This window comes from Ammospiza caudacuta, chromosome 10 (assembly GCF_027887145.1).
Source record: "Ammospiza caudacuta isolate bAmmCau1 chromosome 10, bAmmCau1.pri, whole genome shotgun sequence".
Taxonomy (NCBI): Eukaryota; Metazoa; Chordata; class Aves; order Passeriformes; family Passerellidae; genus Ammospiza; species Ammospiza caudacuta.
In genome coordinates, this window is record NC_080602.1 from 6,115,962 (window position 1) to 6,129,996 (window position 14,035).

Consider the following 14,035-nt stretch of genomic DNA (forward strand, 5'->3'; position numbering starts at 1 on the left):
GCGTTCAGCTGGGACTGTGGAGAGTTTGGGTCCTTGCCAGTTGGATGTGTGTCCCCAGCTGCAATCTCTGGGCCTGCAGCAGAGTCTCACTCACCTGCCAAAGCAGAAAGCTCAGGCGCTGTGCTCACAACGGGCTTGTCTGATGCAGAGCTGTCAGAGCAATGTGAGGGCAGAGCCAGCCCAGCTGGGCCCAGGGCTGAGCCCAGCTGAGCCCTGGCAGAGCCCAGAGCAGCCTCAGCACCCGCAGAGCCCGGCTGCAAGGAGAGAAAGCAGAAACCGCCCGTCAGCTGAGGGCTCCTGTGCCCTTGTGCCAAGGCCTGCGGTGCCCAGGCCATGCTGGCAGTGCCCAGAGCTGCCCATCCCTGCTGCCTTTGGCAGCAGAGCAGGAGGGCAGCACATGTGCCCAGCCTGCAGCCAGCCAGGGCACATCCAGCCCTCAGCAGCTGCCCAGAGCCAAAAAGCAGCTGGGCAGCTGACTGAAGAATTCATTGTATCTGCCCCAGCAAAGGGGGAACCTTTGGTGCCCAGCTGTGCCATGCCCAGATCCGGGAGCAACCCCCTACCTATAGACTCACCTGCAAATTGGACCTGGAGCCTGGCTTTGAAGAAGGTGCCAGAATCCAAGTCCATCATCTTCAGCTGGCCAGGCCAAGGAAGAGATTATCATCCTTGAGGTTGTCCTTGGTGTCTCCAGCACCAGCCCCATTTGGAACAGCTTCTCCAGGGGCTCCTTCTCCTTCCCTGGGGTCAGACCAGGCTGTCAGGGCTCTGCCCAGGGCCCCAGCCATCCATGAACCATACAAACAAAACCAGGGGGATGGTGGCCACCAGTGCTTGTCACACCGGGTCTCCAGCTCAGCTCCAGCCCAAGAGCTGCATGTTCCCTTCTGCTGACCCCTGCTCAGAGCTACAGGCAGGACAAAACCAGCCTGGTTTGCTTTGCCACTGATTGCCAAGAGATGTGTGGAGCTGGTACCTGCTAGGTCCCTGGATCCAACTGTGCACGTGGATTTCTTCAGTCTTCTAGGGCAGGGAAACACCCTTCACCCAAGGATGACAGAAAAGCTCTTCTAAGGATGGCCTGTCCGAGGGTTGCATGGACAAACACCTCTTAATAACATCTTGGCACTCTGGGGAGAGAAACCAGAAATCACCAGTCAGTTGGAGAAGTTGCCCTCCTGTTCCCATGCCCAGATCATGCTGGGTGTGACCAGAGCTGGGCCTAAACTTCCCCATGGATGCTCTGTTTGGAGGACAGCAGGAGAGCAGGACATGTGCAACCTCCTCAGCAGCTGCCAGAGTGGTTTGCCCATGAGCCCGCTGCTGTCTCCCAGCACTGGTATTCCCCCCGTGCCCAGAGATGAGGATCCACCTTGAGAGAGCCATCATGGGAACAAGATTCGCCCCCGGATGATCTCCTGGCCCCTCCTGAATGGGTGCTTCCCCATGACCAGGTGGCACAGCAGGAGGCCCAGGGACCAGATCGTGGCTGCCTCGCCGTGGTAGCGTTGGTGCTGGATCCACTCTGGTGGGCTGTAGGACAGGGTTCCTGTGGAACACAGACACAGCTCAGCAGGGGGCTGCTGCTGCTCCCAGAGCCCAGCCCCAGCATCCCTGGGCATGTGGGGGCCGCCCCAGAGGCACACGGGGTGAGCGCTGCCCTCTCACCAGCACTTGGGACTTGTGCACAAACTCGCGGCTGGAAAAGAAGCCACTGGACTGGAAGAGGGCAGCACAATCCCTGGGAAAGCCCAACCATGACACACAAAGGAAAAACCCACCCAGTAGTGGAGAAAATCCACTCTCCTCCCCACCTGCATGGCCCCCAAAAATGTTAATAAGCCAAGGTGAACAAGGAGAGCGCAGCAGTCCAGCCCTTCCTTGCCTGCACACCAAACCATCCGGGGAATGGGGTCAGACCCCCCTCTCTGCTGCCCCCATGGGGGTTTGTGTCAGGCTGGCTGCCCCAGCTCCAGCCCCAGCCCAGGGCACAGTGGGTGCTGAAGGCTGTCAGCAGGGCTGGGAGCTGGCCGCCCTCACACCCCACCCAAATCAACTCGGCTCTAGCATCAATTCCATCCCGGCTGCAATAGGGGGAAGCCCCAGTGCTGCACCTAGGCTGGGCCACGAGATGCCCAGGAGCACCCCCTGCGAGGGCTCACCTGCAAATTGGGTGTAGGCTGTGTCTTGGAGGAAGGCGCCACAGCCAAAGTCGATCAGTTTCAGCTGCCCGCTGGCCAGGTCGAGCAGGACATTCTCGGGCTTGATGTCCCGGTGCAGGACCCCGCAGGCGGTGCAGTGCCGCACGGCCTCCAGCACCTGGCGGAACAGCTCCCGCGCCTCCTCCTCCGGCAGGAACCCCCGCTCCGCCAGGAAACCCGAGAGCTCCTGGCACTGCTCCGGACGCTCCAGGACCAGCAGGAAGCTGTCGGGGAGCTCAAGCCACTCCAGGAGCTGAATGACACCGCCACAGCCACCGGACACCTTGGCCAGCAGCACGATCTCCAGGGGTGCGCTGGTGCCGTCGGGCTGCGGGAGGAGCACGACGCCGTCAGTGGGGCCGAGGCCGTGCGGGGCTCTGGGAGCCCTCAGCCAGCCCGGGATGCTCTGCATGCCCCGCTCAACCCACGCCCGCTCTCCCCGCAGGGCTCACGGCGGCTCCCACCGCGCCGGGCCCCGGCTCCTCCTCGCCCGGCACGGCCCGGCTGCTGCCGCTGGCTCCGCTCACTCACCAGCTCGCCCCAGTGCCGGATGCGATCCCTCGGCACGCGTTTGATGGCCACCTGCGAGCGAGGGAGAGCAGTGGGGTGAGCTCGCCGCCCGTCCCGCCGCGCCCCGACCTTCTCCTCCTCCTCCCTCCTCCTCCGCCCCCTCCGCCTGCGCCCGCCGCCGGCCCCGCCGCTCACCGGGGCGCCGTCCGAGAGCCGCGTGGCTGCGAAGACGCTGCCGAAGCCGCCGCGTCCCAGCAGCGATCCCAGCCGGTACCGCTCCTGCAGGGCCTCCTGCGCCTTCCCTGCGGGCGGGACGCGGCTGTCAGCGCTCGGCCCGGGTCCAGCAACGGCCCCCGAGCGCCCCTCACCCGCCCCGGGCCCGGCATCCCCACCCGCCCCGGGCCCCGGCGGCTCGGGGCCGGAGGCCGCGCTTCCGAGTGGCGGAGCTCGGGCCGGGGAAGCCGCAGCGGAAGCGGCGGGAGCGGCCGCGCCGCGTGTGTGCTCCGCGGGCCCCGGGAGAAGCCGGGGCCGGGGTCGGGACTGGAGCCTGCGTCGGGTCCGGGGCCGGGCTCGGGCCAGGCGGAGCCGAAGGGCGGCGATGCCGCCCCCGCCCCAGGCACTGATGCCCGCCCAGCAGCGCCACCGCCAGTACACCCAGAGCCGGGCGGAGGCGAGACCGCGGCGGGACGGCCGGGGCCGGGCACGGGGCAGCCCCGCCCGGGGCCGGGGGCGGGCCGGGGGCATGGCCCTGCCCTGCAGGGGAGAGGGAGGCGGGGAGAGGAGAGGGACGCCGGGCAAGGGACCCTGAGAGAAGGGTGCCCGACAGCGGGAAAGAAAGAGAAATAAAGAGACAAAGAGAAAGAGAAAGAAAAATAGGGGAAAGCGTGTTTTAAATTATCTGTTTTGCTGCTCTCGCCGCTGCTGTCGCCGCTGCTGCCGCCGCTGCCGCCGCTGCAACTGAAGCACCGGGGCCGTTCGTCCCCGTGTCCGTTCCCCGCTCGCCCCACGAGCCCCACGTTCGAGCCCCGCGCGCCCCGGGGACAGCCCCTCCGTCTGCCCAAACACGGGAACTTTGCAGCCTTGAGCCCAAATGCAGAGCCCTGACTCCTGCACACTGGCACAGCGATCCCCTCGCTCGCTGCTGTGCATTGTCCTTGCTGAGGGTCAAACACTGTCGGGACACCTTCCCTTGGGGTAAGATTCCTACCTGACCCAAGCACTGCACTTACATCTCCAGTGTTGCTTCCCTGTAAAAACAGGGGAAGGAAATTTGTGTGGCTCATGGTATTTTAGAGTGTCTAAAAATCCCTAAGTCAGCGATCCTAGAGGTGAGATGCATCTGGAATTACTGGGATGCAACATAGAAAAGGGGAGCATAGAAATAAATAGAGGAAAACACCTTGGATTGTTTCTTTTATTTCACATCTGGAAAGCTGTTTCAGTTTTCCAGGAGTCTTCTCCTGTCTGCTCTTCCCAAAAATCTCTCATGGAGAACAAGGTTGAGCTTCTGTCACAAGATTTTCCATCAGGAAATTATGCCACTGGTGAAATTTTCATTGTGACTGTTTGTGCTGGCTTAGGGCAAATTTGGGGAGGAAACCTCCAAAAGGGGTCTGTCTAAAAAACAAGTTCAAGCGGCCCCTCCCCCTACTAGTTCAGGAAAAGACTTCCCTTGAGAAAAGTGAAAAAAATCTCAGTTTTTTTAACGAGTAAAGTATTCACAAGCACGAAAAATGAATAATATTAAATAAAACCTCTGACAGTGCTGAAGAGATGGCAAATTCAGAAAGTCCTTTTTGTGGGTTGTAGTTGACTCACTTCATCTCTTCTAAGTCCCTCTGGTGCTGGAATGCAGCGTCCCAGAGCTCAGGGGGCCACAGGTGTGAGCTGCTGCTGTCGGTGTTTGTCTGGGTTTTCAGTCCAGAGCAGGTTTAAACAGTTCCAAGAAAAAGGAAAGTCACAGTCTGAGGAACTTCTCTTCCTAAGCTAGCTAACACCAAATTGCTAGACCTGGGCTGTGAAGGCACCGGGAAATTTCCAAATCTGGGCACTGGCAGTCCCAGCAAACACCAGATCTAGGTGGAGTCATTGCCAGCAACAGAAATTTGCCAGATTTGGGCTCTGCTGGAACTGAGAAATTTCCAAATCTGGGTTCTGGTTACATGAAACACAAGATGTGGGGGTGGTGGCAGACCCAGTAGCAGGAAGCTGCCTCAGTATTACTGGGACCTGAGTGGGTCGCTGAGGGTGAGAGATGGACGGTGAATCTTGTTTCTTGATCAGAAGGCTGGATTTATTGATATATGATATATAATACATTATGACTATACTAAATAGAATAAAGAGAGAGAAGTTTTAGATGCTGTTGCTAAGCTAAGAATAGAAAGAAAGAATCTATAACAAAGTTGTGTCCAGGGACTCTGTCCCTAGCTTGTTCCTGTGATTGGCCCTTATTTATAAACATGGGAACATGAAACAATGACAGGTCAAAATAGGTGCATCCTATTGCATTTCACAGCAGCTGATAACAATTGTTTACATTCTCTTCTGAGGCCTCTGCCTTCCAGAAGAGGCAGAAATCTGAAAGAAAGGATTTATGTGAAAAAATGTCTGCGACACCTCGGCTTTTGGATTTCTGTGCCAGCAAATTGCTGCACTTGGGCTGTGCCAGAATAGGGAAATTTCCAGATTTGGGCACTGGCAGTGCCAGCAAACAGCCCATTTCAGGCTCCAGGCTCCAGGAAGGACTGGATCTGGATGCCTTCCTCTTTTCTTTCCTTCTTTCCTTCCTTCTTTCTTGGGATCCTGCTGCCAACAAACTCCAGATTGGGCAGTGCTGGCAAGGGGAAATTGCCAGGTTTTAGCTTTCTTTGCCAGTAAATTCTGGATATGGGTGGTGCCAGATGAGGAAAATTTCCAGATGTGGGCACTGGCAGTGCCAGTGCACACCAGATCTGGGTGGGGAATGTGCCAGCACCGGGAAATTGCCAGATGGTAATTTTCTGTGCCAACAAATTGCTGGAATTGTGCTGTGTGCCCAGGTGGCCAAGAAGGCCAGTGGCTCCTGGCCTGGATCAGGAATGGTGTGGCCAGCAGGACCAGGGCAGGGATTCTTCCCCTGTGCTCAGCACTGCTTGGGCAGCGCCTCAAGTGCTGTTTGCAGTTCTGGGGCCCCAATTTAGGAAGGACATGGAGAGTGTGTCCAGAGAAGGGCAATAAGGTTGATGAGGGATCTGGAACACAAGAGATGTGAGGAGCGGCTGAGGGAGCTGCTGAGATTGTTTATCCTGGAGGAGAGGAGGCCCAGGGGAGACAAGGTGGTGTCAGGGCACGGATTGGACTTGATGATCTCCATGGCCTGTTCCACCCTTGCTGATTCTGGGATTTTCTGAAAGAATACTTGGAGCAGTTGCAGGATGAGCCCTGGGCCTCCTCTTCAGCAGCTCCAGCAGCCCAGGACCCTCAGCTTCTCCTGCCAGCCCCAAAGCCCATCCTGTCAGTCCTGCAGAGCCTCTGCAGCTCCTCCTCACTGCCCAGAACAGGGAGCCCCAGAGCCAGACACAGCAGCCCAGATGTGCCCCCCTGGCCTGGGGTGCCTCTGGCAAGGGAGCAGCACCAGGCACTGCAGGAGCCTGCAGACAATTGATCTGAACGCCAAAGCTCCTTAGCTCCTTCTGAAAGAGCAGGAACAGTTCCTCATTGCAGTGTGGTGGAATGCTGGGCACTGCAGCTCCGGGTGAGGACTGGACACAAGTTTGCTCCCACTGAGTGCTGTGATGGGTTCTGCAGGAGCTCTGGGCTCCTGTGCTTGCCAGGCACAATGAGGAGAGAAGGAGCCAAGTGCACTGATGTGGGAAATGGATTTGTAGAAAGTTTTTAGGGCCTAATAGAAGGCCCACACAGTATGAATCTGTATATAAATCTTGAGACAAGAAACACTAACTTAAAAATGCCATGGAATAGGACAGATATTGTTGAGAGAGAAATGGAGCTGGAAAAGTTCCAAAAGATGGCCTAGCAAATAAGATTTTGGAAAAACAGAGCTATGGAAGATGCATTGTTGTGGGACCCACAAAGAGTATTTTTAAAGAATTGGCTTCAAGGCATCTACAACATGGCATGGCAAAAGGCTGATAGACCAAGAAATGCTTATAATGTATTATAATTAGGAAGTAGCTGGCTTCTGATGGTGATGGCGTGAATTATAACATCTGTATTGTCTCACCATTCTCATGAGACTGAAAATAGAATAAAAGTTTTGAAAACACCTCTCAGTTGCCCCATCTCTAGGTCAAGAAAAGAGTATTATCCAACACACTGACACACCTTTGCCTCGAGCATAGCCCAGCCTGGACCAAACACACTGAAAGGTTTCCCCTGTGGCCCATGTCTCGAAACATCAGGTCTGCTGTTTGACAGCTCAGGTTGGTTTGGTGTCAGGGAGTTCCCTCAGAAATACTGGGTTTGTCTTCCTCTGTGCCTTCCCCTCAGCAGCCTTGGGGATGCTCCTGTGTGAAGCCATCTGTCTCACACAGTTTCAGACAACTTCAAACAGGATATTGTGCAAGAAGTTGTCTCCTCTAAAGTGTGCCAACAATCCCTTTCCAGCAATAGGAAATTATTACTAATGGATGGAAGTGGAAAACCCCCAACAGTTTATTATCAAACAGAATCCCCCATGACACGCGTTCCAAGAAGGCGCCGGGGTCTCTCTCGGAAGAACAGGAGCTGTCACGGAGCAGTTCCAGCAGCTGATGGAAGCTCGGGGACTCATCCGGTGTCGGCTTTCTCCCACGGCAGAGCTCCATGGGGCGGGCAGGGCAGTGAAGCAGCTGGGCTGGAGCCCCTCGCTGCCTTGTCTCCCCGGCGTGGCTCAGCTCACAGACTCTCGGGCTGGGAGCGGGGCCGCTCCGCTCCTGCCGGCACCGTGTCCCTGGGCTTGGACAAACAGTTTCCTGCCAGGAGAGCCCTGCACACTGCTCCACAGATCTTTCATACAGGCCCAAACCAACTCCGTACACTCTGTCTGCAGCAGCTTTGCACAAAGGGCTGCAGCAATCCGGGACAGCTGCAAGTGAGTGTCGGAAGGCTCTTGTCTTGTTCCTGACAGCAGAATTCTTGATGATCTGATGCAGTTTTATTCAGATGTAACATGAGAGCGGAGGTTTTTTGTTTAAATATTTCATGATGAGTAACAAGCTGTGGGAGCATGAGGTACAGGACTGACATGCCAAAGCATGAGCGTATCCTCCAAAGTGGCCAGTTTAATTGTCCATTTTATTACTCTTGTATTTACTCCAAACTAATAAGGAAAACCAAGCTCTGCTTGGAGGCAAAACAGGCATGGGATACACTACAGTCCCTCGCAGGCTCAGCAGGGCTGGCAGTGACAAAGCAGGCCGTCTGCTTCACTGTGAACCACTACAGAGCTGCATCCCAATCTGGTTTAAGTAGCATGGTATTATTAAGAGCTCCTTTTCTGCATGAGACATAAAAAAGAGATCCCAAATGATCTTCATGCAAGCATGCAGTAAAGAACTGCTCTTGCTATCCCAACGAAGTGTTTGCTTTGGCCATTACACTCTTCCCATTCATCTTTTGATGCAGACACGTCAGGTTTTCTCTCACACCCCTGCAAGGCTGGCAGTCGCTGTTTCCCAGTTCCAGTTCTTCCCTAGGGATGGTGCAGTGGCTGCTTTGAAAAAAAAATCCCTGAGATTGGACAGCTTGAAGGAGCATGAAATGCTAATTAAGTGCTCATATTGGTAATACCCAGGCCTGCCCTGCCCAGTGCTCTGGAGCAGCAGCAGCAGGACCATGCATCATTCCTGTTGGTGGATGTTCATGTTTCTGATGTGCAAGAGCAATGACTTTGAGGAGGGACAAAAATGCCCCCCTTCAAACAGAGGGTGTGCAAGGAGATGTGAAGTTTCACAGCCTTTTACAGGATATTTTAGAAAGATCTAAGAGAATATTGTGGCATGGAGTAGGTCCCTAATTTTGTCTCCAGAGGAATCCCCAAAGGGCACATTCACTCTGCTGCTGATGGCAACCCCATAAGCTCATGGACCAGTTTTCCCTGCAACGTTCCACCCTGCCTGGGCTTTGCTAGGCCGGGACTAGACCCAGAGCCAAGCAAACACAGGCAGCCAGGTGACATTGTGTAACATCAGAAGCTGGCAACTGTGGAGAGTCTGGTTCTAGCACGGCTTAAAGAAAGAGGCCATGAAGGTATACAGTTGAGGGAAAAGTAAAAGGTAGTTGTAAAGCATTTCCTAGGCTTGATTCTATAAATAGTTAGGCTCTCTCAAGCACCACTTTATAAACAATAAGATTCTCAGACAGTCTTCCCATAACAGGCAAACATTCTGTCCTTGGGCTCTCTGAGAACACTGATCCTGTTTTCAATAGACAAACCACAGGTATTGTAAACAAAAGGAGGGGTTAGAGTTTTCTCTGTAACCTATCGTGACCTTGGATTTTGCAATATGCATGAAGTTAATTAACACTGTTATATAAAGTGGCTGATTGGCTTCCTTCGCTTTCAACAGGCAACCACAAGGACTTTGCTGCCAAAAGGTTACAGTTTGCACTGGGCCCAAAAGTGTTTTCTCCTAAGGCAAAGCAAACTGAAATGTGAAGTTTAAAAGCTTCAAATGACTATGAAAGGAAACTGCAGAATAATTTCTGGAAGGGCAGCACTGTCAATGATCATGCAGCCCACCAAGAGCTGGAGCTGAATCCAGAATTGCTTCTTCAAGCTGTGCAGGAATTCATTCCATTGGCAAGCACTGGTCCACGTGAACAAATGATCCCCTAGCTCTGGGCTGAATGGCAGCCAGGCTGCAGTGCAGATTTGAGGAGCCCTTGTCACTTGTTATTGGCCTCCCAGGGCACTCATCCTTCTGCAAACAAGGTGCAAACAACACAGCTGCACTGCTGTCCCGGGTAAATATACATACAGGTGACTTTGCCAAAGCAGTGCATCATTTCCCAGTGAAATACATGACCTCTTCTTACCTATGGAATTGTGATTGAAGACACCTGTGAGCCAGATCAGTGGGAGATTGCAAAGGAGCAAAGCTTTGGGATTTGGGCACACTTCTCTTGGTTTCTTTGCTCAGGCCTTTGGTGAGCACAGAACACACCTAGGTAGAAAACCTTTGACTAGACAGGATCTTTTGGATCCATTGTCCCCCAAACAGGTCAATGGTGGCCCTGCTGTATTGCCAAGTAACAAAGAGCAGCACAAATGACACAAAGAAAAGATGGCCAAAGAGGAAGAGGAGAGGCCCAATGAGGAAAGGATGTGGTGAGACACTGGCACATCGAGTGAGCTGCACTCCCATAGTCTCTAGGCTAGCAGGTCCTGGTCTCACATTCTCCTTTTGTTTTTTTTCAATTTTTTTATTTATTTACGTTTTTCATCATCAAAATAAAATATATAGAATTAAAAATATGTCATCAAAACTTAAATGCAGAATCAAAAGACATTAATTCAAAACTACACCTAAAGATCAGAACATATGTACAGCTGTAACTATGAAGCCTAATGCATCAATCCTTTTCTTCAAACACTCTTCATACAGGCGGCAGGTTCTTCCTGAGCTTGGAGGAAAGAGAGCTCTTCTGGACGGGAGGCGAGGACTTTGTGGGTGAGGGAACATCGGAAGTGTCCAGAGAAAACTTCTCGGTAAGACTGTAACCAGCCAGATCTGCAAAATGGAGACACAAAGTTTAACAGAGAGGCAAAGTTTAACAGAGGCCACAATGCAAACCTAAAGCATCTGAAGCTCTGTATTTCATGGGACACATTTCCTGGAAATGTCCAAACAGCTGCACAGGGAAACATGCTCCTGCTGGCAGACACTGAGGCAGGCCAGGGCAAACCCTGAGCCACTTGCCCAGAGCTGGCACAGGCCCAGCCTGGCCTCTGGGCTGCCCTGGGACAGCGGGGAGCCCAGAGCCCTGTGCTCCCCAGGAATGGCTCAGCTGCACATGCACCCTCCTGCTCCTCTGCCTGCCCCACAGCTCAGCAGCCCCACAGCTCCAGGGGCACTGGCAGCAGCACAGCTCATTGCAGGGGCACATGCAGGGCACAGCTGTTCCCTGGCAATGTGCACAGCCTCTCTGGGCTGCCACAAGGCCCTTCCTGCCAGCAGAGATTGGCCCAGCTCCCCCCTCACCTCTGTGTGAGGCTGAGCCATGATTGCCTTCACCTTGTCCTCCATCTGGAGCTGCTTCAGGCCCCCCATGCCATGACTAGGAAGGGCAATGGAGAGAGTGGGGCAGATGCACACCCTTCCTTAGGATTTTGTCATTTTTGGCACAGCTCAAAAGGCAAATCCAGAGGTGTCCAACTCAGCGCTTCCTCAGCCTTCTGGAGAACATCTCGCCTTCACCAGCCCAGCATTTTGGAGAGGTTTTCCCGCACATGTGGAGGCTTGCTGGCAGCACATTCCTTCAGCTGGGTGCCCATCACCTTGCAGAGGGCAGAGGCCAGCTTGGTGGCCACGGTGCGGACGCTGGCGCTCCGCACAGGCAGCGCCTTGTTCTCCAGGCAGGGCCAGAGCACGGGCAGGGCGTCGCGCTGGGCGACTCCAGGGCTCCTGGCATGAACCCCCTGCACAAGCACTGCCGGGACAGAGACACAGCTCCTTACCCACCAGCCTCCCTGCAACAAGGATCTGCCTCTGCTTCTGCTTCTTGCCAGCCTCTCTGGCCAAGAGCAGCAAAACAGCACCCAGAGCCCCTTGGTCCAGAAACAGGCAAAGCAGCTGAGCATCCTGGAAACAGAACCACCCACCCCTCAGCACTAACTGCTCCAACCAGAGCCTTGTCCCTGCGTCAGACTTCCTACCTTTACTAAATTAGTACACAATCTCTGCATGAACAATGAATGAAATGTCCAATTGCCTTTGATTTCCATTAAGAAGATGTCTAAAGCCACACTGAAGATTTGGAAATACACCATAAAGAGGAAATTGAGAGATTTCTAATAAAAGAAATTATTCCATTTTTGTAGCTTTGATGTCAAGTGCCAAATGTCTAATCTGGCTCTTCCCTGTGCTCAGTGGCACACAGCAAAGGGCAGTGTTAGAACACACCTCAAAACTCCAGCCCACCAGAGATGGCTGCTGCCTGACAGCTGGATGAGAAACATCAGTGGCCAGCTGGGGTCTTTGGCAGAATGCTTTTGGGGCTTTCAACAAAGAGCTGTTTCAAACCTCAGGGTGTCTTAGATAATTACTCAGACCCCATTGCCTTGGCATTTGGGCATCTCCACATTTTAATGCCACTTCCCCTCTCAATCTTAATGGCATTTTTTCTTATGATGTCCACTTGAATAAGGGCATAGAGAAAGAAAAATGCTACACAGGGGACTCAAATATAACCAAAACACGAGTGTTTTCTCATATTGTCTCTGAAATATCTCTGCTCATTTTCTGAACTGAACTATATCAAACACAGACAAAAAGTTACTACCAACAGGCTTCTTGCATGGCAGATTTGGCTGAGAGATCAAAACCTGAAATGCTGTGGAGACCATTCTTGTTTTCTGATCAGACAAAATGTTATCTACCAGCCATTTAAAATTCTGTGGTGGAAGAGACTTAATTTTCTCTATGCTGTTAATCCACCAGCAGTCAGCAACAATGAAAGAGCTCCTACAAGTACCCAAAACCAATTCTGCTTAGCAGGAAAGGGTTATGGAACCCATTTTAAAATGGGAATTCATTTGAGTTTAAATGCAATTAAAGACATTGGTGACTACTGAACAGGAGGAGCACCTGTCTGTTCCTACTATATTGCAGAGAGAGCATCTGCTCTTTCTAAAGTACTCCAAATTTATGGTTAAATCGTTTTTTTGAAAAAGATGACCTCTTTTTCAAAGAACAGCTAAACTAAATTCCCTATTGCTGGAGATCTACTTTATTAAAATGCTCTTTAAAGGGCCTTTGACATTCCCAATCGCTGAACATGCCCTTTTGAGATTCCTAATGAAGACACAAAGTGTATTAAACCTTGCATTCAAAGATGTTGGCATAATTAGCAGTGGATTTAGCCCCAGTTGAAGCAAGGCTATCAATCATCTTCTCTGCTATATATTGAGATTATCCTTTTTCCATTCCTTGGCTCTGGCTGACACAGCAAGCTCCTCTGAGGAATCAATTATCAGCTGCATTTGTAGCATTTTGGGCAGCGCTGACCCAGGCAGACACTGTTTGCACACCCTGAAAGGCTCAGTCCAAGGCCCCTCTGACAGCACAGGCAGGAGCCTCAGCACTCTGCTTCTGTCCCTGTGCCCCAGAGGCTGCCTTGCACTAAACCCGTGCCTCTGGTACCTCTGTTGAGTTCTGGCCTAAGCTGTGACCCCCAGGCCCTGCACGGTTCAGCCTCAAAACTTTCCAAGAGAAAAACAAGAATTCTGTGAGGACAAAACAAACTGATGCCCTGAAACAGCATTTGCCACCATTTCCCCTCAAAGATCACAGATGTCCCTGAGCTCCCCAGAGAGGAGCCAGCTGGGGCATTTTTAGCCCTCCCTTTGCTGGAGGTGGTTCTGAGATGCCCCAGTGAGAGCTCAGCCCCAGGCCGAGCGCCGCCCCCATCTCAGGTGCTGCCCAGCTCTGCAGCAGCCAGGGAAAACCTGCCAAACCCACCTGCCTTGGCCATGGGGCAGCAGGGACACGCTCAGCACCTCCTGGTTTGGAGGAGCTGCTCTGCTGTCTGCTCACAGGCATTCCCTGTAAATGCTCCCTGGGAAGAGCTCTGGGCTCAGAAGGGGAGGCCAAGCCTGTGATACGCTCGGTGACATCCAGCAGGGCTTGGCCACTCAGGTGATTCCATTGGTAGCTGAACTCTTTCAGCAGGGACACTTTATCTACAAGGGAAACACACGTTCCTGCTCACTTTGCTCAGGTCATAGGAGAAAGGGCAGGGCCAACCCCATTTTATAAAATAAAGTACATTTCTGTGGATTTTTGAATCCTTTTCTTCTTTCCTTCCAGCCTACTTGGCAGGGTTTTAAATTCCAAAATAAAAGCTCTCCTTTTGTCGGTTTCTCGGCTGTTTTATGGCCTGGAAAGGCTCGGGGATGGTCTTGGGCAGCCCGCGCTCCAAAGGATGAAAAGTGGCTTCAGGTTTTTTCTCGGTCTTCAGTGTTTATTAGTTGTTTATCTAAAAGATTTTCTCTCGGCCCGACAGAGGTCTGCACAGCAAGTCAGCCATGAGCACACTGCGAGCCCCCGGGGCGGTCACCTATCTTTATACTCAAAATTATGTATACAATATTTATCAATTTTCCCCAATACCTTCTACCC

The 14,035-nt window shown here is 53.0% G+C and overlaps 1 pseudogene; it reads right to left on the minus strand.

Moving 5' to 3' along the window:
• Positions 1-575: 575 nt before the first annotated feature.
• Positions 576-10,966, minus strand: LOC131561677 (serine/threonine-protein kinase pim-1-like; annotated as a pseudogene).
• Between the last annotated feature and the right edge of the window lie 3,069 nt (positions 10,967-14,035).